Source organism: Lissotriton vulgaris, chromosome 6, assembly GCF_964263255.1.
Source record: "Lissotriton vulgaris chromosome 6, aLisVul1.2, whole genome shotgun sequence".
Taxonomy (NCBI): domain Eukaryota; kingdom Metazoa; phylum Chordata; class Amphibia; order Caudata; family Salamandridae; genus Lissotriton; species Lissotriton vulgaris.
In genome coordinates, this window is record NC_141694.1 from 1,050,965,700 (window position 1) to 1,050,991,533 (window position 25,834).

A 25,834-nucleotide genomic window follows, 5' to 3' on the forward strand; every position below is an offset into this window, starting at 1 on the left:
AAGGTTGTTTATATTAACCAGGGAGTGCTCTATCTGATTAGAAGTGATATTTAAACTTAGTTGGGTGCTCCACTTCGCGGCCAGTTTATCCCATCATTTGTTTTAAAACGTGCTAAGTGTTTTATAGGATTCGCTAATAATTGATTTGTTCTTGTTTGAATAAAGACAGGTCCATATGTCACATTCAGAAATATTTTGTATCTTTTTCTTATTAATCAAATAGTCGTGCATTTGCATATGTTTGAATCTTGTAGCTTCCGGTAAATCGTATAACTGTTTGAGCGTATTAAATTCTAAAAACCCCTGTAAGTCGTATTGATCCGCCAGTGTCTTAATCCCAAGAGACGCCCAACTATAAGTAATAGAATCTGTAAAAATAGCCGGGAGACCTGGGTTGCCCCACAGCGGTAGTTTTGGGTGAAAAAAGGTTGTTTTGCAAAAAATATTCGCTAAAATCATGACACTTAGACTAGCCCCATATATGCCCACAATTGTTAACCCGCAACAACACGCCTTTATCTCTGGGAGAGATACAACAACACATGTAAATATGGCGATTACAGCGTTCGACATCGCGGAGATTGAATCCACCTCACTCGGCATGATCTTACTAGATGCTGAAAAGGCTTTTGACCGAGTGGGGTGGGTCTATCTCTGGTGTGTGCTGTCCAAAATGGGTTTTGGGGGAAACTTTTTGAAGGGTATAAAAGCACTCTATGACAAACCCACTGCTTGCATCAGCTATGGGGGCCTGACTTCATCAGAATTTCCCATTATGCGCGGGACCCGGCAAGGATGTCCTCTCTCACCCCTTTTATTTGCCCTCTCACTTGAACCCTTTCTACTTGCCCTCCACTCTCAAAACCTGATTGTTCCTTTCAGCTCACAGGAGCTGAAAATGACAGCTTATGCTGACGACATCGCAGTATACACCACTGATATTGCCAATGCGTTGAAAGGAATATATATTGAGGCTGGGAAATTCGGGAAGGTGACAGCCTACAAGCTTAACCGTCAGAAGACGCAAGTTATAGCTAATCACTCCCCTACCGTGGCTATTCCCGAGATCTGCAAAGAGGCAACCTACCTAGGGGTTAAATTAACAGCTAGACTACAAGATATTAATAATATAAACTATAATGATCTGACCAAGAAAACTACTCTTTTGAAAAAATGGAATAAACTGCCTCTGAATATGATTTGCAGAATAAATCTTATTAAAATGAAAGTCTTACCAAAGTTTGTTTACTTATTCCGATCTATTCCACTTGCATTAAACAATACATTTTTTCCAACACCTAGATGGGCTCCTGAGTAGCTTTATATGGAGCTACAAAAATGCCAGAAGGTCATTAAAAATGCTGAAAAATAATACAAATAAGGGAGGGCTGAACTTTCCAGACTTTAAACTATATTTCTGGTCCTCGTTTTTTACACGTCTACGTTCCCTATTGCATGGAGACAGAGCTCTTTTTTTTCATTCTTTTATGTTGAAACAAGACTCACTATTCTTTTTGCTCAGAATCAATGACCCGAATTATTACAAAAGGGTGAGATTTAAGACTGCTAGAGACATTTCTAGGATATGGGTTAATATATTAAAATAGCTAAGCAACAATACCACTGCACCTGCTCCACCAATGGTAGCTACCTGTTAGACGGACCGGGAGGGTCGGCCGAGGATAAGGGGAGAGGTCTCCGGGGAGAGCCGTCTCCAGCGATCGTACAGACAAGTAACTTCCCCCCCACAGACGTACACCACACAAGGATAAGGTTCAACGTTACTTTATAAGCAATTCTTTAAGTACGGTGAAATGGTACAAGGAGGTCTGGACTCAGGGGTCCCCTCTATTCTAGTCTCTTGGTTGGGTAAGGGGGTAGCGGGACAGTCTCGTTACCAATCTGGTGGGTATGGTGGTAGATGAAATAGCTCACAATCCTCGAGCTCGGCGTTCTAGATGATCGGGCCGCTGCGGAGCCAGCAGGTCCCGGGATGGTTGAAGGTAGCGACGGTCCGCGGCGGAGCCAGCAGGTCCCGATGAAGGTGGTGGTTACAAACGGTCCGCGGCCACGCCAGCAGGTCCCGACGACAATGAAGGTTTCAGAAGGTTGCGGCAGCGCCAGCAGGCAGGTCGATAGTTCGCAAGGCAGGGCTACGGCAGCGCCAGTAGTCCGTCAAGGATGAGTTCTTCACTGCGTCTCTCGACTCCAGGATACAACTGCCTTCCTGCTCTGGAGCTGCCCCAGTTATAGGTCTGGCGCCCTTTGATGTCCGGACCCTCGCACTTGGAGGTCGGGAGGTCCGGGATGAGGGAGTCCAGATACCCAGCAGGGGGGTGGAGCCAGCGCCTGGGGGAGCTGGGGGCGATCGGCACCTGGCGGGGGAGAGCCATCGACACCTCTTTCTCCCATTGACCTGCCAAGTAGTCCGCTCACCTCCTGGGTGGATGGTGGTGCCGGGATGTCGGGGCCTGGCCAGGCCCAGGGTTAGGGTCGATCGGAGGCCACGCGGCCTCGTGGTGCTGTGTCCAAGATGGCGCCCAGGCCGGGCGAGAGGGCCGGTAGGGAATCGGGCCCATGATGTGGAGATGTTCAGGGGCAGGGGTCCCATATGAGACGGGAAACGGGTGGTTGTTGCGTGTAACATCTGAGGAGCCGGGCTCGGGCCTGGTCGTGCGGGGAGGGAGCAAGCCTTACACGTGGCCTGTCCAACATGCGTCCCCCCCAGCTGAAGGCGGGGAGAGTCACCCATCCTCTTGGGGACTCTCCTCGTCGAGGCGGAAAAAGCGTGACAGGCCATCTGCGTTGGCGTGGTCTTGCCCGGGTCGATGTTCCACAGTGAAGTCCGTCCCCTGCAGGGAGATGGACCAACGTAGTAGTTTCGGGTTTTCCCCCCGCATCTGCATTAGCCACTGCAGGGGCCGATGATCGGTCTGTACCCGGAAGTGGGTGCCGAAGAGATAAGGCCGGAGCTTTTTGAGGGCCCACACCACGGCGAAGGCCTCCCTCTCGATGGTGCTCGAGCGTTGTTCTCGGGCCAGGAGCCGTCTGCTGATGAAAGCCACTGGCTGGTCAAGTCCTTCGGGGTTCAGCTGGGAAAGGACGGCCCCAATGCCATGGTCGGAGGCATCCGTTTGGACGATAAATTCCCGACTGTAGTCGGGGGCCTGGAGCACAGGGGCGGAGCACATGGCGGCCTTCAGCTTCTCGAAGGCCGCTTGACAGTCTGGGGTCCAGTTGACCTTCTTTGGTTGGTTTTTGGATGTGAGTTCCGTGAGGGGCCCCACAATGCTGCCATAGTCCCTCACGAACCGCCGGTAGTAGCCTGTGAGTCCCAAGAAGGCGCGGACCTCGGTCTGGGTGATGGGGGGCTGCCAAGACTGGATGGCAGCGATCTTGAGTTGCAGAGGGGCCACCAGACCGCTTCCCACCTGGTGCCCGAGATAGGTCACGGACCCCTGGCCAATTTGGCATTTGCTGGCCTTGATCGTGAGGCCAGCTCGTTGGAGGGCCTGTAGCACCTCTCGGAGGTGGTGGAGGTGGTCGGACCAGTGGCAGCTGTACACAGCGATATCGTCCAGGTAGGCGGCGCTGAATTCTTCGAGTCCCGCCAGGACCTGGTTTACTAGCCGCTGAAATGTTGCTGGGGCATTCTTCATGCCGAATGGCATGACCTTGAAGTGGTAGTGGCCATCAGGGGTGGAGAATGCAGATCGTTCTTGGGCCCGGGGTGTGAGACCGATCTGCCAGTAGCCCGCTGTCAGGTCGAAGATGCTGAGGTAGCGGGCAGCTCCCATGCGGTCGATTAGTTCATCTGCTCGGGGAATGGGGTGTGCGTCTGTTCTGGTGACCGCATTCAAGCCCCGGTAGTCGACGCAGAACCGGAGCTCAGGCGTGGTGCCGGGGGCGGCCGCTTTGGGGACCAGTACCACTGGGCTGGCCCAGGGGCTGTCTGAGGGCTCGATGACCCCGAGCGTGAGCATCTTGGCCACCTCCTCTTGGATGCAGGCCCGTACCCGATCTGGTACGCGGTAGGCCCGATGGCGGATAGGGGGACTGTCTCCAGTGTCCACGTCGTGTAAGCACCAGGGGGTGACCCCTGGGGTGAGGGAGAACAGGGTGGCGAACTGCAGCAGGAGGTCTCGGCAGCCTTGGCGCTGTTCCAGGGTAAGGGCCTCCGAGAGTCGGACCCCGTCCACGGAGCCGTCCTTCTCCCGAGTCCGTAGGAGGTCAGGGAGGGGTTCAGAGTCCTCCTCGGCTCCATTGTCTGTGGCCATCAGGAGGCTGAGCTCTGAGCGCACAAAGTGGGGTTTCAGTCTATTAGCGTGGAGGACCCGGAGAGGGTTCCGTGAAGATTCCATATCGATGAGATAGGTGACAGGGCTCTTGCGCTCGACTACTTTGAAGGGCCCCGTCCATTTGTCTTGCAGGGCGCATGGTTCGGTGGGAGACATTACCCACACTTGTTGGCCGGGTTCAAATTCGATGGAGGAGGCATTTTGATCGTACCACCTTTTCATGTCTTCCTGACTGGCCTCCAGGTTTGCTTTTGCCATCTCTCTGAACCGTCTGGTCTGGTTGCGGAGGGTTAGGAGGTACTTGAAAACATCTGGAGGGTTCTTTAGAGGGGGCATTTCCCAGCCTTCTTTGACTAGGCTGAGCGGCCCTCGCACAGGGTGTCCATACAAGAGTTCGAACGGGCTGAAGCCGAGGGACTTCTGGGGGACTTCCCGGTAGGCAAAGAGAAGGCACGGTAGTAGCACATCCCACTGGCGACGGAGGGGCTCTTCCAACCCCCCAATCATCCCTTTGAGCGTGCGGTTGAACCGCTCAACTAGTCCGTTTCCTTGAGGGTGATAGGGGGTCGTGAATCGGTAGGTGACCCCACACTGTTGCCAGAGGGACTTCATGTATTTTGAAATAAAGTTTGTACCCCGGTCGCTGACGACTTCTCGGGGGAAGCCCACCCGGGAGAAGATTCCCATCAAGGCCCGGCCGACTACCGGGGCTGTCACAGTTCGCAGGGGAACAGCCTCGGGGTAGCGGGTGGTGTGGTCCACCAGTACTAGGATGAACCGATGTCCTTGTGCTGTACGGGGGTCCAGGGGCCCCACAATGTCTATCCCCACCCTCTCGAACGGGGTGGTGACCACTGGGAAAGGTTGCAGAGGTGCTTTAAGCTTGCGGCCGCTCTTCCCGCTGGCCTGGCACGTGGGGCAAGATCGGCAGTGCTGGAGTACGTCGTTCCTCATCTTGGGCCAGAAAAAGTGGGTCACCAGGCGACTGTAGGTTTTATCCTGACCCAGGTGGCCAGCCAGGGGGACATCGTGGGCCAGGTTTAGCAAGAAGTCTCTAAAGCGGAGGGGCACCACTAGCACTCGACTGGCCCCTAACTCCGCGATTCTCTGTTCGCTGTACAACAGGTCATTGTCCCAATAGACCCAATGGGTTCCGGAGGTATCCCCTGCACTCTGGGCGAGGGCTTGTTGGCGGAGTCCCTCGAGGGAGGGACAGGTCTTCTGCTCGTGGCGAAACTGTTCCTGGGTGGGCCCCCCCTCCTGACGCCACTGATCCAGGCCGGGAAGGTCCTAAGGCTGAACGAGCCCCTCAGGAGTTTGTTCTGGGGGGACGGCACGGTCGGTGTCTTCTACTGGAGCGACCGGGGGAGGAGGTGCCGGCCATTCAGGTTCTTCGGGTCGGGGGATGGCACGGGCAGCCATGGACCGGGTGGTTACGCACGCCCAGTCCGGGATGCCCAACATCCCCAGGTGCTCCCTTCTCTCTACGGCGGCCCACGGGGAACTCTCAAGATCATTTCCCAGGAGACAGTCTACGGGGGCATCATCTCGGACCGTCACTTTCAACATGCCGGAGACTCCTCCCCACTCGAAGGGGACGCAGGCCATCCGACATAGACTCTCCGAATTGTCGGCTGAACGGACAGGGCAGAGAACGTTCGGCAGGATCTGTTCTGGGGTCACCAGGTGACATCGGACGGCTGTCACACTGGCCCCTGTGTCACGTAGGGCTTCGGCCCGGAGTCCATTAATGTTCACCCATTGACTGTACTTCCGGGTGTTGGCGGGTAGGGGGACCCGCGGGACCATGTCTCTTCCCCCTAGGCACGCTAGAACCATGGCGGCTGGTTCCCATTCTTGGTGTTCTTGCTCACATTCCTCGTGTTCTTCGGAAATTTGTTCTTCCCCCAGGGCGGCGGCAGCCATCTGGCGGGGTCTCGGAGTCTGGCTCTGTGGACAATTCGGGTCGTTTGCGTAGTGGCCGACTCGCTGGCATCGGTGACACGTGACATTGGCTCTGTATCCCGGCCGCGCCGGGGTGTTGCCCCGGTTGGCCGGGGGTGGGGTGCTGGTAGCGGGAGCGGCCGGGGCGTTGTCTCTTCCTCGTCCCTGGCCCCCTCCTCCTCCTCGGGGACGGTGCTGACCGTGGTTGTTCCGGTTCTGTTCATGTGACCCATTTCGGCCCACTCGGGTAATTTCCCACCGGTCAGCCTCGGCGGCGAGCTGCCGTGGATCAGTCAATTTACTGTCGAGGAGGTGCTGCCTGAGCTCGACGAAGCAGTTGTTTGATAGATGCTCCCATACCATGAGATTGAAGAGTTGCTCGTAAGTCGTTACGTTGCTTCCCTTGATCCAACCCTCGAAGGCTCGGCTGAAATAGTTCACGTATTCCACCCAAGTTGTACCCGGGATCCGGGTGCAGTCTCGGAACCTCTGGCGGTACATTTCGGGTGTGAGCCCATAGCGGGTGAGGAGGGTAGCTTTCATGTGGTCATAGGAGGTCATCAGATGGTCTGGGAGCTGTAGAAGGGCATCGCGGCCCTCATTGACGAACCTCCCCCATAGACCGGCTCCCCACTCGCTTCGATCGATCCGGTGGGAGGTCATAGCGATCTCGTAGGCCTTGAACCATTGCTGTATGTCGTCATCTCGGAAATATTCTCGAACGACATCCTTGGGGATGTGTACCTTCTTTTCTGTTGCCCCCGGGGTGCGCTGTTGCTCGGGCACCCCTAATTCTTTGTTCTGCTTGCGTAAGTCTATCTCAGCTAGTTTGCGCTCGTGTTCATACGCCAGTCTCTTCTCTTCGAGCTCTCTTTGTCTCTGTTTCTCTTCCCGTTCTTCTCGGAGCCGCAGATGTTCCAGGTTCAGTTTTTGTTCGGCTAATTTGAGTTCGCCATCCATTTTGAGCCGGGCCATTTCTAGTTCATGTAGTCGGTTTCTTTCTCGTTCTTGGATCTCATCTTGCGAGAGACCCGTTCTTCGCTCCTCGGGAGCCGTGGTGTCTTTCTCTGCTGCTGCGACATTTTGGTCCGGGGGTCTGACGGCCCCGGTTTCTGCCCATGACTCAATGGCGTGTTTGAAATCGTCTTTAGTACTCAGACCGGTGGTAGCGATACCTAGTTCAATGCAGAATTGTTTCAACTCACGATGGCTGTATTCTTCCAATTTCTCCATCTGGAATTTTTCGGTGGATCCGCTTTCTTTGGTTGACATTGTGGTTTTGTCGTGGGGTGAGCTACTCTCTGTACGATTACGCGTTGATTCGGATCGCGCCGCTGGCCACCAATGTTAGACGGACCGGGAGGGTCGGCCGAGGATAAGGGGAGAGGTCTCCGGGGAGAGCCGTCTCCAGCGATCGTACAGACAAGTAACTTCCCCCCCACAGACGTACACCACACAAGGATATGGTTCAACGTTACTTTATAAGCAATTCTTTAAGTACGGTGAAATGGTACAAGGAGGTCTGGACTCAGGGGTCCCCTCTATTCTAGTCTCTTGGTTGGGTAAGGGGGTAGCGGGACAGTCTCGTTACCAATCTGGTGGGTATGGTGGTAGATGAAATAGCTCACAATCCTCGAGCTCGGCGTTCTAGATGATCGGGCCGCGGCGGAGCCAGCAGGTCCCGGGATGGTTGAAGGTAGCGACGGTCCGCGGCGGAGCCAGCAGGTCCCGATGAAGGTGGTGGTTACAAACGGTCCGCGGCCACGCCAGCAGGTCCCGACGACGATGAAGGTTTCAGAAGGTTGCGGCAGCGCCAGCAGGCAGGTCGATAGTTCGCAAGGCAGGGCTACGGCAGCGCCAGTAGTCCGTCAAGGATGAGTTCTTCACTGCGTCTCTCGACTCCAGGATACAACTGCCTTCCTGCTCTGGAGCTGCCCCAGTTATAGGTCTGGCGCCCTTTGATGTCCGGACCCTCGCACTTGGAGGTCGGGAGGTCCGGGATGAGGGAGTCCAGACACCCAGCAGGGGGGTGGAGCCAGCGCCTGGGGGAGCTGGGGGCGATCGGCACCTGGCGGGGGAGAGCCATCGACACCTCTTTCTCCCATTGACCTGCCAAGTAGTCCGCTCACCTCCTGGGTGGATGGTGGTGCCGGGATGTCGGGGCCTGGCCAGGCCCAGGGTTAGGGTCGATCGGAGGCCACGCGGCCTCGTGGTGCTGTGTCCAAGATGGCGCCCAGGCCGGGCGAGAGGGCCGGTAGGGAATCGGGCCCATGATGTGGAGATGTTCAGGGGCAGGGGTCCCATATGAGACGGGAAACGGGTGGTTGTTGCGTGTAACATCTGAGGAGCCGGGCTCGGGCCTGGTCGTGCGGGGAGGGAGCAAGCCTTACACGTGGCCTGTCCAAAACTACCACACACTGGTACCACTGCACCTGCTGCACTAATAATAGCTACACCACACTGGCGCCACTGCCCCAGCTCCACTAATGATAGCTACACCAAACTGGTGCCACTGCACCTGCTGCACAATGGTAGCTACCAGACACTGGTACAACTGCACATGCTGCACTAATGATAGCTATAGCACACTGGTGCCACTGCACCTGCTGCACAATGGTAGCTACCACACACTGGTACCACTGCACCTGCTGCACTAATAATAGCTACATCACACTGGTGCCACTGCCCCTGCTCCACTAATGATAGCTACACCACACTGGTGCCACTGCACCTGCTGCACAATGGTAGCTACCAGACACTGGTACCACATGCTGCACTAATGATAGCTACACCACACTGGTGCCACTGCACCTGCTGCACCATGGTAGCTACCACACACTGGTACTACTGCAACTGCTGCACTAATAATAGCTACACCACACTGGTGCCACTGCCCCTGCTCCACTAATGATAGCTACACCACACTGGTGCCACTGCACCTGCTGCACAATGGTAGCTACCAGACACTGGTACCACTGCACCTGCTGCACTAATGATAGCTACACCACACTGGTGCCACTGCACCTGCTGCACAATGGTAGCTACCACACACTGGTACCACTGCACCTGCTGCACTAATAATAGCTACACCACACTGGTGCCACTGCCCCTGCTCCACTAATGATAGCTACACCACACTGGTGCCACTGCACCTGCTGCACAATGGTAGCTACCAGACACTGGTACCACTGCACCTGCTGCACTAATATTTGCTACACCACACTGGTGCCACTGCACCTGCTGCACAATGGTAGCTACCAGACACTGGTACCACTGCACCTGCTTCACTAATGATAGCTACACCACACTGGTGCCACTGCACCTGCTGCACAATGGTAGCTACCACACACTGGTACCACTGCACTAATAATAGCTACACCACACTGGCGCCACTGCCCCTGCTCCACTAATGATAGCTACACCACACTGGTGCCACTGCACCTGCTGCACAATGGTAGCTACCAGACACTGGTACCACTGCACCTGCTGCACTAATGATAGCTATACCACACTGGTGCCACTGCACCTGCTGCACAATGGTAGCTACCACACACTGGTACCACTGCACCTGCTGCACTAATAATAGCTACACCACACTGGTGCCACTGCCCCTGCTCCACTAATGATAGCTACACCACACTGGTGCCACTGCACCTGCTGCACAATGGTAGCTACCAGACACTGGTACCACTGCACCTACAGCACTAATGATAGCTACACCACACTGGTGCCACTGCATTTTCTGCACAACGGTAGCTACCACACACTGGTACCACTGCACCTGCTGCACTAATAATAGCTACACCACACTGGCGCCACTGCCCCTGCTCCACTAATGATAGCTACACCACACTGGTGCCACTGCACCTGCTGCACAATGGTAGCTACCAGACACTGGTACCACTGCACCTGCTGCACTAATGATAGCTACACCACATTAGTGCCACTGCACCTTGCTGCACAATGGTAGCTACCACGCACTGGTACCACTGCACCTGCTGCACTAATAATAGCTACACCACACTGGTGCCACTGCCCCTGCTCCACTAATGATAGCTACACCACACTGGTGCCACTGCACCTGCTGCAGAATGGTAGCTACCACACACTGGTACCACTGCACCTGCTGCACTAATAATAGCTACACCACACTGGTGCCACTGCCCCTGCTCCACTAATGATAGCTACACCACACTGGTGCCACTGCACCTGCTGCACAATAGTAGCTACCAGACACTGGTACCACTGCACCTGCTGCACTAATGATAGCTACACCACACTGGTGCCACTGCACCTGCTGCACAATGGTAGCTACCACACACTGGTACCACTGCACCTGCTGCACTAATAATAGCTACACCACACTGGTGCCACTGCCCCTGCTCCACTAATGATAGCTACACCACACTGGTGCTACTGCACCTGCTGCACAATGGTAGCTACCAGACACTGGTACCACTGCGCCTGCTGCACTAATGATAGCTACACCACACTGGTGCCACTGCACCTGCTGCACAATGGTAGCTACCACACACTGGTACTACTGCACCTGCTGCACTAATAATAGCTACATCACACTGGAGCCACTGCCCCTGCTCCACTAATGATAGCTACACCACACTGGTGCCACTGCACCTGCTGCACAATGGTCGCTACCAGACACTGGTACCACTGCACCTGCTGCACTAATGATAGCTACACCACACTGGTGCCACTGCACCTGCTGCACAATAGTAGCTACCAGACACTGGTACCACTGCACCTGCTGCACTAATGATAGCTACACCACACTGGTGCCACTGCACCTGCCGCACAATGGTAGCGACCACACACTAGTACCACTGTACCTGCTGCACTAATAATAGCTACACCACACTGGCGCCACTGCCCCTGCTCCACTAATGATAGCTACACCACACTGGTGCCACTGCACCTGCTGCACAATGGTAGCTACCAGACACTGGTACCACTGCACCTGCTGCACTAATGATAGCTACACCACACTGGTGCCACTGCACCTGCTGCACAATGGTAGCTTTCACACACTGGTACTACTGCACTAATAATAGCTACACCACACTGGCGCCACTGCCCCAGCTCTACTAATGATAGCTACACCACACTGGTGCCACTGCACCTGCTGCACAATGGTAGCTATGCCACAGTGGTGCCACTGCACAAGGGTAGCTATGCCACACTGGTGCAACTGCTCCTGCTTCACAACTGTAGCTATGCCACACTTGTAGTACTACACCTGCTGCGTAATCATAGCTAAGTAACACTGATAACACTGCACCTGCTCCACGAAAGGTAACTACGCCACACACTGATGCCACTGCACCTGCTGCACAATCATAGCTAAGCAACACTACCACTGCACCTGCTCCACCAATGGTAGCTATCACACACTGGTACCACTGCACCTGCTGCACTAATAATAGCTACACCACACTGGCACCACTGCCCCTGCTCCACTAATGATAGCTACACCAAACTGGTGCCACTGCACCTGCTGCACAATGGTAGCTACCAGACACTGGTACCTCTGCACCTGCTGCACTAATAATAGCTACACCACACTGGTGCCACTGCCCCTGCTCCACTAATGATAGCTACACCACACTGGTGCCACTGCACCTGCTGCAAAATGGTAGCTACCAGACACTGGTGCCACTGCCCCTGCTTCACTAATGATAGCTACACCACACTGGTGCCACTGCACCTGCTGCACAATGGTAGCTACCAGACACTGGTACCACTGAGACTGCTGCACTAATAATAGCTACACCACACTGATGCCACTGCCCCTGCTCCACTAATGATAGCTACACCACACTGGTGCCACTGCACCTGCTGCACAATGGTAGCTACCAGACACTGGTACTACTGCAACTGCTGCACTAATGATAGCTACACCACACTGGTGCCACTGCACCTGCTGCACAATGGTAGCTACCACACACTGGTACCATGCACCTACTGCACTAATAGCTACACCACACTGGTGCCACTGCCCCTGCTCCACTAATGAAAGCTACACCACACTGGTGCCACTGCACCTGCTGCACAATGGTAGCTACCAGACACTGGTACCACTGCACCTGCTGCACTAATGATAGCTACACCACACTGGTGCCACTGCACCTGCTGCACAATGGTAGCTACCACACACTGGTACCACTGCACCTGCTGCACTAATAATAGCTACACCACACTGGTGCCACTGCCCCTGCTCCACTAATGATAGCTACACCACACTGGCGCCACTGCACCTGCTGCACAATGGTAGCTACCACACACTGGTACCACTGCACCTGCTGCACTAATAATAGCTACACCACACTGGTGCCACTGCCCCTGCTCCACTAATGATAGCTACACCACACTGGTGCCACTGCACCTGCTGCACAATGGTAGCTACCAGACACTGGTACCACTGCACCTGCTGAACTAATAATAGCTACACCACACTGGTGCCACTGCCCCTGCTCCACTAATGGTAGCTAAACCACACTGGTGCCACTGCACCTGCTGCACAATGGTAGCTACCAGACACTGGTACCACTGCACCTGCTGCACTAATGATAGCTACACCACACTGGTGCCACTGCACTTGCTGCACAATGGTAGCTACCAGACACTGGTACCACTGCACCTGCTGCACTAATGATAGCTACACCACACTGGTGCCACTGCACCTGCTGCACAGTGGTAGCTACCACACACTGGTACCACTGCACCTGCTGCACTAATAATAGCTACACCACACTGGTGCCACTGCCCCTGCTCCACTAATGATAGCTACACCACACTGGTGCCACTGCACCTGCTGCACAATGGTAGCTACCACACACTGGTACCACTGCACCTGCTGCACTAATAATAGCTACACCACACTGGTGCCACTGCCCCTGCTCCACTAATGATAGCTACACCACACTGGTGCCACTGCACCTGCTGCACAATGGTAGCTACCAGACACTGGTACCACTGCACCTGCTGCACTAATGATAGCTACACCACACTGGTGCCACTGCCCCTGCTCCACTAATGATAGCTACACCACACTGGTGCCACTGCACCTGCTGCACAATGGTAGCTACCAGACACTGGTACCACGGCACCTGCTGCACTAATGATAGCTACACCCCACTGGTGCCACTGCACCTGCTGCACAATGGTAGTTACCAAACACTGGTACCACTGCACCTGCTGCACTAATAATAGCTACACCACACTGGCGCCACTGCCCCTGCTCCACTAATGATAGCTACACCACACTGATGCCACTGCACCTGCTGCACAATGGTAGCTACCAGACACTGGTACCACTGCACCTGCTGCACTAATGATAGCTACACCACACTGGTGCCACTGCACCTGCTGCACAATGGTAGCTACCACACACTGGTACCACTGCACCTGCTGCACTAATAATAGCTACACCACACTGGTGCCACTGCCCCTGCTCCACTAATGATAGCTACACCACACTGGTGCCACTGCACCTGCTGTACAATGGTAGCTACCACACACTGGTACCACTGCACCTGCTGCACTAATAATAGCTACACCACACTGGTGCCACTGCCCCTGCTCCACTAATGATAGCTACTCCACACTGGTGCCACTGCACCCACTGCACACCTGAAGCCACCTTCTATATAAACACAGCTGTAGTCAGTAAAGAAAACCAGATCTGCATGACAAGAGGAAACCGAGTAATGTCTTTGGTAGAAGGAGAACACAGAACAAGCATGAACGCGCGCCACTCACTGCAGACTGGTGAACGCGCCCAGAACATCTGGATTCCATTACCCGGGCCCCCTGACAGCTGTAATTGATAATTAATTGCCCTCCCCTGCGCGTGACCGCACAGAATATGGAGGAAGTCTAGCTTGAGAAATCCCTACGGCCTATGGCGTGCTGCCTTACTATAACACAGCCTTGCCAGGACCTATCGCAAAGCATTTGCCACAAAAACACCATGAAAATTCTCACGCATAATGGAATCTGTGGCATATTTCAACTGCTTTTCTGCAAGCCCTTACAAGAGGGCTTCGAAACTCCGCCCACTTCTGACGAAGTGGCGCAAGCCTCGCCCTAAAAACAGCATTTTCAACCCCTAGTGGACATTATCAATTTGTGGTAATGTCCTTTGGTCTGAAAAAATGCACATGCCACATTTCAAAGGTTCAATTCAATGATTTATATAGTGCGCTACATACCCGGAGGGTCTAAAGGCGCTTGGAGAAGGGTGGGGAGCTACTTGTCGAATATCCAGGTTTTAAGTTGCTTTTTGAATGCTAGGTGGTTCTGAGTGAGGCGAAGGTGAGTGGGGAGTGAGTTCCAGGTTTTAGCCGCCAGGTAGGAGAAGGATCTTCCTCCCATGGTGGTTTTGTTGATGCGAGGTACAACAGCAAGGGCTTGGTGGGAGGAACGTAGCTGGCGGGAGGGGGTGTAGAAGGAAAGTGGTGTGTTGAGGCATTCGGGTCCAAGTTCGTAAAGTGCTTTGTGTGCGTGGGATAGAAGGCGGAATGTTATCCTCTTATTGATGGGGAGCCAGTGGAGGTTTTTCAGGTGGCCAGAAATGTGATCTTTACGCGGAATGTCTAGAATGAGTCTGGCTGATGCGTTCTGGATGCGTTGGAGTTTTTTCTGAAGTTTTACGGTGGTACCGGCGTATAGGGTGTTTCCGTAGTCCAGGCGGCTTGTAACCAGTGCGTGGGTGACCGTTTTTTTAGTTTCAGTGGGGATCCAGCGAAATGTTTTTTTGAGCATGCGAAGAATGTTGAAGCAAGATGATGAAACTGCGTTGACTTGTCTGGTCATCGAGAGTAAAGAGTCCAGAATGATGCCCAGGTTTCGTGCGTGGTCTGTTGGGATGGGTGCTTTTCCAAGGGATTCTGGCCACCACGAGTCGTCCCAGGCAGAGGGGGAGGTACCTAAGATAAGGACTTCTGTTTTGTCGGAATTCAGTTTCAGACGGCTGTGCTTCATCCATTCGGCTACTTCTCTCATTCCTTTATGTAGGTTGGTTTTGGCTGTGTTAGGGTCTTTGGTGAGTGAGAGGATCAGTTGAGTGTCATCAGCGTAGGAGATGATGTTGAGGTTGGGTTGACGTGCGATGGCCGCGAGGGGGCTCATGTATACGTTGAAGAGGGTGGGGCTGAGTGAAGATCCTTGTGGCACGCCGCAAATGACTTCAGTGGCTTCTGATATGAATGGTGGGAGGCGGACTCTCTGAGTTCTTCCGGCAAGGAACGAGGTGATCCACTCCAGTGCTTTTCCTTGAATTCCGATGTTACTGAGGCTGTGTAACAGGGTGCTATGACAGACTGTGTCGAAGGCTGCGGAGAGGTCGAGGAGGATGAGGGCGACGATGTCACCATTGTCCAGTAGAGTTCGAATGTCGTCTGTTGCTGCGATGAGTGCGGTCTCAGTGCTGTGTTTGGCTCGGAAGCCGGACTGTGAGGAGTCGAGGGATTTGTTGGTTTCGAGGAAGGCGGCGAGCTGGTTGTTGACAGCTTTCTCGATGACTTTGGCCGGGAATGGAAGGAGTGATATGGGGCGGTAGTTTTTGAGTTGGGTGGGGTCAGCTGTGGGTTTTTTCAGAAGGGCGCTGAGTTCGGCGTGTTTCCAGCTATCTGGGAAGGTGGCGGAGGTGAGGGAGCAGTTGATGACATCTCGGAGGTGGGGTGCGATGATGGAATCTGCTTTGTTGAAGATGTGGTGAGGGCATGGGTCAGAGGGGGATCCTGAGTGGATGGAGTTCATCAGGCGGATGGTATCATCCGTGGAGATTGGGTTCCAGTCATGAAGGATGTTCAAGGGGGGTGAAGGTGTGGCAGAAGGTTGGGTGGGTTGGTCTCGGGGTTGGTAGTCGAAGCTGTTGTCTTAACATGCCTGGAAAGCTATAGTGCAGCTTATCTTGATGATATTGCGGTCTTTAGCTCCACCTGGGAAGATCACCTGATCCAACTGAAAAATGTTTTGGAGGCCCCTGCAGAAGGCAGGCCTAACTATCAAGGCTACTAAGTGCCAGATAGGGCAGAGTCAGGTTGTGTACCTGGGCCACCTTGTAGGTGGAGGCCAGGTTCAACCATTGCAGAGCAAAATGCAGACCATAATTCAACTACCCAGACTCAGGTCAGAGCTTTCTTGGGCCTGACTGGGTACTATAGGAGATTTGTCAAGGGGTATGGATCCATTGTGACACCCCTGAATGACTTAACTTCTAAAAGAATGCCTAAGAAAGTTCAGAGGACAGCCAGCTGTCAAAAGGCATTTTATGACCTTAAGCAGGCCATGAGCACTGCTCCAATTCTGCAAAGTCCTAACTACTCCAAAGAATTAATTGTTCAGAAAGATGCTTCTGAGTTGGTGGTGGGGCTGTGCTATGACAATTGAATGATGAAGGTCAGCACCAGCCCGTAGCTTTTATTAGCAGAAGGCTGACCCCTAAAGAGAAACGTTGGTCAGCTATTGAGAGGGAAGCCTTTGCTGTGGTTTGGGCTCTGAAGAAGCTGAGGCCATACTTGTTTGGCACTCACTTCACAGTTCAGACAGACCATAAGCCCCTGTCATGGTTAAAACAGATGAAGGGTGAAAATCCCAAACTGCTCAGGTGGTCCATTTCCCTACAGGGGATGGACTATACAGTGGAACATAGACCTTGGAGTAACCATGCCAATGCAGATGGTCTCTCCAAATTGATACCATGTACTTTAGGTACATACCAGATTGGTTACTGGGTCACCCTTGTGAGTCCCTGTATATGGTACCTTAGGTACCCAGGGCATAGGTACCCCAGAGGCCTGCCAGGGACTAAAGCATGGCATGTATTATGCCACCCCTGGTAAGCCTTCCAAGATGGCACCACAGGTCTGCACCTGCAGCCTGGGTAAGGTGGTGTAATCACCCCGTATTTAGATATAGTATACCTATATATAATATATATATATATATATATATATATAATTATATATATATATATAATTTTATATATATATATATATATATATATATATATATATATATATATAGAGAGAGAGAGACACTGCTAACTTTTCTTTACTTTCCTTGCCATAACCATGGAAAACTGCGTAAGCTAAGTTACATTGCTATTTTCATTTAAGCATGTTAAAGGCTACGAAAATTGTGCAAATGGTGCTGTTACTACAGTGCAAAATACATTAATAAATATCCTTGACAAGATAGACTCATATCTTTAAGTCTAACCCTTCAGTTCCACACGACCTTTATCAGTCTGTGTTGAAACCAGGGGAAAAAACAATTGTGCATCATCATAAAAAAAAATTCTATGAGGATAAAATATATTTACAATTGTTAAATGGAAAAATTGCATAGCATAAGAATTATTTGCTAAAAGATTAAAAATAGGGTTAAAATCATTACCTATTCCCATTTTTTATGTTATATCAGCATATAATTCATTTTCATTGCACATTATTCAAATAAATGTAAATAATAGCATTGATTGCTTGGCGCAGCAATAAAGTCCAAGTAGGCAATGAATCGTTTCACATTAAGTCCATGATTAAACTGCTTTTGTGCTTAGCAGTGTCTTTTTACCCTAAACCCTAACTGTGTAAAATGAGTGAGTGAATAAAATTTTAAAAATACATAAATGTTCAGAACAGCAGCAAATAGTCATGAAGACGGATACTAGCGAAGATATCTAAAATTTCATATATTCTCATAGGTATGTATAAAAATCTTTGCTGGAATTTAATCCATTTGGGATCTTAGTATCAATTTCTAAGATATATTTGGTTTCCAGTTTTATCAGTTTGGTATCACGGTCACCACCTCTTCTCATTGGGGGGGATACAGTCCAATACATAGTAACTCAATTAATTTGATTTTTTAGCATGTATTTCCTCAAAATGATGGGCAACAGGATATGACTCATCCCCGTTGTTGATTGCGCGTATGTGCTGGAGTATCCTCTTGTGGACCTGCAGGCTTGTACTACCCACATAGCGCAGGCCACAAGGACACTCCAGCACATACACTGCAAACTCTGTCTTACAGGTCCGCTTTTTATCTATCTTAGTTGGTCTGTTTTTAAATGGTGTGAAAAATCCTGTTTTATTCACTTCATGTTTACATGCTTTACATGATGCACACTTAATGAATCCTTTCCTGCCCATAATCCAGGAGGTAGTTGGATTCACCTCCAGACTACTAGAGACTAGTGTGTTGCTCATAGAGCTAGCTTTCCTAAAGGCTAAATTAGGAGGAGTTAATCTTTCTCCTAACACAGGATCATTCCTTATGAGAGCCCATTTTTTGTTAATGATCTTTCTAATATTCTGGTGTTGGTTACTATAAGTTAAGATAAGTCTTAAGTGTTGATCTGCCATAGGAATGTTATCATTTGATACCCTACTCACCAACGCCTGTTCTCTATCTTGGTCATTAGCTCTGATCATCTCTTTGTCTATTATGCTAGAACTGTATCCCCTTGAGATAAATCGGGAGCGACACTCTAGTTGGGTCTTAGTGCATTCTTTACCACGGCTACAAAACCTTCTGATGCGGAGCATCTCCCCAAAGGGGATGTTGTGAATCAAATGCGCTGGATGGTACTCCCTGCATGTAGCAAAGAGTTACCTGCTGTACCTTTTCTATACAGCCTAGTGTGCAGTTGATTATCCTAGATGAAAATTTCAACATCAAGAAAGCAGATCGATGAGTCACTGATATGGCAAGTAAATTTTAAATTCAAATTGTTGGTGTTCAACTGCTCTATGAACCCAAGGGCCTCTCATTCAGAACCTTTTCATATGATGAGCAAATCATCTATGTACCTATACCAACGTATTTTTTGACTATTCAAAACCTCTTCCAGAGCAGGCGTGCGGACCTGTTCCTCCCACAGCCCCATATGCAAACAAGCATAGCTGTGGGAGAATCAGGCCCCTCATTGCCACGCCCCTAATTTGTTGGTTTACCTGTCTTTGAAACAAGAAAGTTATTTTCTAGGCACATCAAGATAATAGCCATAAGCATTTTGTTATGTTCAGTGAAAAATATGGTACGTCTCTTCAAAAAACGTTCTACCACCTTGAGACCGTCTCTGTGATGAATACTGGTATATAGTGAAGAGATGTCCAAGGAAATGAGCAAAAAGTCATGTTGCCAGACCACACCCTCCAGTTTTCGCAATAAGTCCCCTGTATCGAAGATAAAAGATGGTAAGGACCGCACATGTTCCTGAAGGAAGATGTCCACGTACTTACTAGCATTTTCCATAATGCTGCCAACGGATGACTTTCTTTTTTTTATTTATTATTTTTTATTGAGATGGTTCCGGCTATCAAAAATACATTAATCAACAGGATAAAATCAGACATTGAAATTGATATATACATCTTACAATTGCAATAATAAAAAACAAAAAACATGTTTTTTAAAAAGGTCAGACAGTAGTACATAAGGGAGTTAAATTACATCACCAATAGATCTACTCACTCTTATTTATCTGACTTCTCTCCTGTTTCTAAGGGGAGCCCAAATCTTCTTACCAAATTCCCTCGACCTCTTTCCTTTAAAATCATACAGACATTCCTCTATATTATGAGTTCCCAGGAGCCTAGTTATCCACATCTGAAAAGGGGGAGCTACAGAGTCTTTCCATCCAGCCGAGATACAGTCTTTCCATCCAGCCGAGATTAGAATCCGAAAAACTGCCATAGATAGAAAAATAAATGCTTCGGCATCTTGCTCTAGTTTTAAGTTTTCATCCCTGCAAATCAAAACAATCGTAGGGGATAGAGTGATCTGTTGCCTTAGCAGCCCCATTAAAAACCTTTCAATTTCTTTAAGAACTGGAGTAAGACTCTGACAGTGATAAAACATATGGGATAAATCTGCAGGGCCTTGGTCACACCTGGGACACCTGTCGTTTTCTCTCTTACCCCACATGAACAGCTTGGCAGGCGTGTAGTACAAATTAAAAATAGTCTTATAGTGCTGTGCTTTCAAATTTGAAGCTCTTAATATTTTCTTATTCAATACTAAAGCATAATCGATGTCTATATCTGGATCCCCAATTCTTTGGGCCCAAGCTGATTCAATTTTTCCAATGTCATCTCCCAACCCCTGCAAGAGATAACTATACCCAATTTTAATCTTCTTGCCACCATTCCTTACATAGTCCACAATCGGATTAGGCTCCTGAATTGAAATCCTGGGTCTGATTGACTTAACTGTTTGTTCCAATTGTCTATATAATAGCCATTGGCTAGCAGGTATACCAAACTTTAGCTGAAGTATATCAAATCCCATTAATTCATCCTCAACCATGACATCCCCCAAACAACTAATATCCAGCTCCTTCCATAACCTACTATTGCTATTCTGGCCAAGATGGACAAATGGGTTTGACCGCCACAAATCTAATGTGCTATTGATTTTCGGTATCTTCAAGAATCTCATCATTGACTTCCAAGTACCCCAAGCACTAAGCATCACTTTACTTTTACTCATTTTATAATATCTACGGTTAATTTCTCGTGTTAGGAGCCCCAATGCTCTTTCCCCTACTAACAGCTCGTATATTGTGGGGGTTCAGTACATACCAGTCAACAAGCCTATTTCCTCATATTTAAATAGGACATTCATCTGCATCATTAAGCAAACCCAGTGATACAGCCTTAAATTTGGTGCAGACAGTCCCCCTCCCTCCAGTGGTGCAGATAGTCGGGCCAGAGATCTACGTATTTTTCCATATTGCCACACAAATTGGGAGAAAACAGCTTCCATTTTCTTCAACAGACCCTCTTCAACTAGCAGAGGAATGGCACGAAATAAGTACAGTAGTTTCGGGAACATTGACATCTTCAATACATTCACTCTACCAATCAGGGATAAATGTAAAACGTCTATTCTTCTTAGTTCTTTGTCTATTGTAGCAATCAGGGGTACATAATTCTCTTGTATAATTTTATCAACATTCGCATTAATCCTCACCCCGAGATATACTGCAGATTCCACATAGCTCTGGTCGGCTTTATAGATATTGTTTGTGCTAATTATTAATGTTTTTTCTTCATTCAGCTTATACCCAGAACGGGTTCCATATGCGTTAGCCAGTTGACTCAATTCCACCATTGCAGTCTGCGGATTAGTAGTAACAATTGCCAAATCGTCTGCATATGCCAATAATTTGGTAGTGTGACCATTTACTATTACAGGGGAGATTTTATCTGAAGCTAAAATTTCCCTAATTAGGGGATCTATATAAAGTGAAAAGAGTATAGGGGAGAAAGGGCATCCCTGACGGGTACCTCTTCTAATTACCACCTCTTCCGACCGCAAACCCATAGCTGTAATTCTAGCTACCGGATCAGAGTACATTGCCTTTATTGCTTTCCTACACTTTTCTCCAAAGCCTCTTCTAACCAGAACATCCCATAGAAATTCCCAAACCACACGGTCGAAGGCTTTTTCCGCATCTAGGAGGATCATGGCCATTTCTCCCCCAGTGACAGCCATAGCATCAAATAGTGAGATCGCACGTGAGGTGTGATCCGTGGTACCTCTCCCTGGAACAAATCCCTGCTGCCATGGAGAGACCAGTTGGCCAATGATCCCCCCTAATCTCCTTGCCCACACCTTAGAATATAATTTGGTGTCCGTATTTATCAGCGATATTGGCCGATAGGAGCCCGGATTTTTCTCTGGTTTACCCTTTTTGTGGAATACCACTATATTGGTCTCTTTCCAGGAATCAGGAATCTCCCCGGAGCAGGTTATGCCATTAAATAAATCAGGAATCTCCCCGGAGCAGGTTATGCCATTAAATAAATCTAACAGCAATGGAACAATTTCCTCCCCTAAGATCTTATAAACTTCCATCGGTATCCCATCTGGGCCTGCAGCTTTACCTGCTGCTAGATCCTGTATTGCAGTCCTTATCTCCTCCAGAGTTGTATCTTTTTCCAGCTCCTCCCTATTTTTAACGTCTAAAACCGGACATGCAGGCCCAAGCCCCTGACAAGAGGGTGACCCACCCGCCTCCTGATCATATAGTTTTTGGTAAAATTTCTGAAACACACCCATTATCTCTTTCGGGTCTGAATATTCTATCCCATTATCTTCAATTCTGGGGATGTTATTTTTATTGTTTTCTTGTCTAATCCGCAGCGCTAGTGCTCTTCCGGCTTGTTCACCTGTCTCATAACGCCTTGCTCTTGACGCCTGATATTCTCTTGTTTCCTTTTGTGTAACCACTTCTAGAATGTCTCCCTTGATCAGAGCCATAGTTCTCGCCGTCTCACTACCATCCTTGCCTAGCCCTATTTCCTCTATATGCCGTTTCTCTGTCATCGCCAACTCTGAAATGAGCTTCTCCACTTTATTTCTGTCCTCCTTCCTTAGCCTGGCGGAACAGCTAATCGTCGCCCCCTTAAGGAGGCCTTGAAGGCTTCCCATACTCCATTACAGGATGAGCTATATCTGTTGGTATCAAAAAACTCTTTCGTCCACTGTTTAAGGTGCTTTACAAACCTATCATCATTTAATAGTTTCCTTTAGAATGTCCACCTTGTTGTTTTCCGAGAGACTATTCTGGGAAGCTTGGCAATACTAACATTGCATAGCTCCCCCACCGAGACAAAGAAATAATCCAGCTTAGAATATTTGAGCTGGGTGTGAGAAATAAGTAAAACCTGGATCACCAGGCACTTTTTCCCCCCATACATCCGCTAATCCATGCGACTGTAGTAAGTAGTAAGCATGGGCGGAAAATCCGTTTCGCTCGCGGATTTTGCGGATTTTCGGGAAATTCGCAATCCGCGAGATTCGCGAATCTCCCGCAAAATCCGCAAATCCGCGAGCAGCGGATTTTGCTCGCACTGCTCGCACTGTTCGCGTGAGTTCGCGGCTTCCCAGTACAACTTCGCGCCCCGCGAATAAGTGCTAAATTGCAGAAATACGATCTTAGCAAAACTGAAACTACTTACCAGGTTCAAAAGTTCAGGCTCATCATTAGTAGCCATTTCCTGTAGTGCTTCCTGAGGGGCCCCTCCAGAGTTCAGTTGCCAGTTGCAACTATTATGTGACCCTGCTCTGAACCTCAGAATAGTTACACATATGCCACAAAGGTCCTGAATTACAGCTAAGGGAGACAAGCAGGAGCCAGGCTGGAAGTTAAAATCCATTAATCAGCCCCTAATTCATTATTGTCAGTTGGGGCAGGGCAGGTGTTGTAACTAATTTTGCAACAATGAAAGCACTTAGCAAGTGCAAAAGATCACTAATCAGGGCGCACTAAGGAAGCAGGTGCCAGCTAAAAAAATATTCTGTGACACATTAATCAGCCCCAAATTAATTCAGGTCACTTGAGGCAGGGAAGGTGTGCTTTGCTTTGCCGAAAATAATGTACACTGGACAACCAGAGGGTGTGGTGATGAAACAGAGGGTGGCATGGGTGGGCCAGAGGGTGGCATGAGTAGTCAGAGAGTGGCAGTGGTGACAGAGAGTGGCAGTGATGAAGAAGAGTGTCCCAAACAGGCTGGACACGTAGAAACAACAAGTTCGCAAAACTTGCGACCCGACAGGTAAGTTCGCAAATTGCGAAATTGTAAAAACCCTCGCGAACTGGCAGAAACACGGGCGAACACAAAAAAAAAAAATCCGCAAATTCGCGGGAATTCGCGGATTTTGCGGATTGCGAGTTCGCAAATTCGCAAAATTCGCGAACGCGAGATTCGCAAAATTCGCCCATCCTTAGTAAGTAGCTTAATGCCCGAAATACCTTAGGTTTACGTCCTGTATATTTACCTCCCTGCCTCCAATCACCCGAAATATTCATGTCTGCACATAAAACAATGGGGGTACCCCAATCTGCCAGCTCCTCTTCCAGCTCGTCAAATACTGCAGGCTCATCCTCATTTGATCCATAGATCACACACAGTGTAATGCCTAGATTCAATTCTGCTAGAACCCATCTACCAGACCCATCGGATTTGGTACGTCTCGCCCCCCCACATTGCATTTCCCCATGATGGCCACCCCCCTTATCATAGCTGATTGCGACGAGCAACCTAGCATTGTATAACCATTCATATTCAGTAGTTTCCTTTTAGCCCAGGGCAAATGGGTCTCCTGTATGCATAATATATCTATATTATTAAATTTTGCAAAGTGGTTCAATCTCTGCCGTTTCTTCCAATCATTTAACCCCCCTACATTGATGGTACATATCTTAATGTGTGACATCATTAACATAACTGCTACTTCCAACCTGTCTGTTATCCAAGATTCTACTAAATACCGACTTCATTTCCATTACCATCTCAAAGCTTTTTTCTTGTTTTCCTCCCTCTATTCCCCCCCTCCCCCACCCCTTCCCCACTTTACCTCCCCTCACCCCCTTTGACTCCTCCAACCCCCCCCCTCTTTTCAGAGGCGCTCAGACCTGCTGGTCTGTGCACGTGATGGTTCGCAGTAAAAACCGAGGAGATTTCTTAATACCCTAGCCTAGTACCTGTGACACTCATGTCCCCACCACCCTACACAACACACCACACCCCAGACGTTATTCCTGATATCCATTTCATCCATTTTTTACATCAATCATATCTATCAAAAAGTTATCTTTGATCTCCTCTACAGAATATTACTAAACCCCTTGTGTGTCCAAATATTCCTTAGCTTTCACCTCAGAGGAGAAATACAGGGTTCTCCCACCGTTGATTATTTTTAGCTGTGCAGGATTGATCAGGTAAGCCTGCATACCCTTGTCCTGAAATGATTTTATCATCTGCCTTAATCTCCTGCGCCTCTCCACAGTAACATGGCAGAAATCCGGGCGAACAAAAAAAGAAAAACCATCCACATTCTTTTTCAGGTCCGGTCTTGCCCTTTCTGATATTGCCTGCCTCAGATTATAGTTACCCAGAAATATTAAAATTGCTCTGGGCTTATCTCCCTCCTTGGCGTTTTTATGAATTTTGAAGGGAGTGCGATGTGCCCTCTGAATCTCCCTTGCCCAGTCCCATCCCTTCAATTCTGTGAAAGCATGTTCGAATAGTTTGACCACAAAGGCTCTCATGTCTGTATCCTCTGATCCTTCCGGTATCCCCAGTACGCGTAGGTTATTCTGTCGAGACCTATTCTCCAACGCTTCCAGCTTCCATTGCACATCTATCATCTGTTCGCACTGTAGATCTACCTTGCTAGAGGCAGCCGCTGTCTCTGCTTCCGTCGACACCACTCTCTCCTCCAAGTTAGTGACACATTCTCCCAGATTCACACACACCTTGGTCAATTTCCTTACTACGCCTTGCATTTTTCTCACCGCCGCGTGTGATTTGCGACTTTCTTGCCGAGCCTCTTCCCTGTGTGCGATTATTTCCTGGTGTATCACCTCCAGAAGAGACATCTGTGCCGCTTCCCCTCCCGGGCTCTCTAGAAGCGGATTAGTAGTCGGATGATCCCATTTTTGTCCTTGTATTTTTACTCCTGTATTGGATTTCACCGCTGTTGTTGGGGGGCTGAACTCTTCCTTCTCCAAATCACTGTCGGTAACAGAACCACTGGCCTCTTCCTCCAGACTA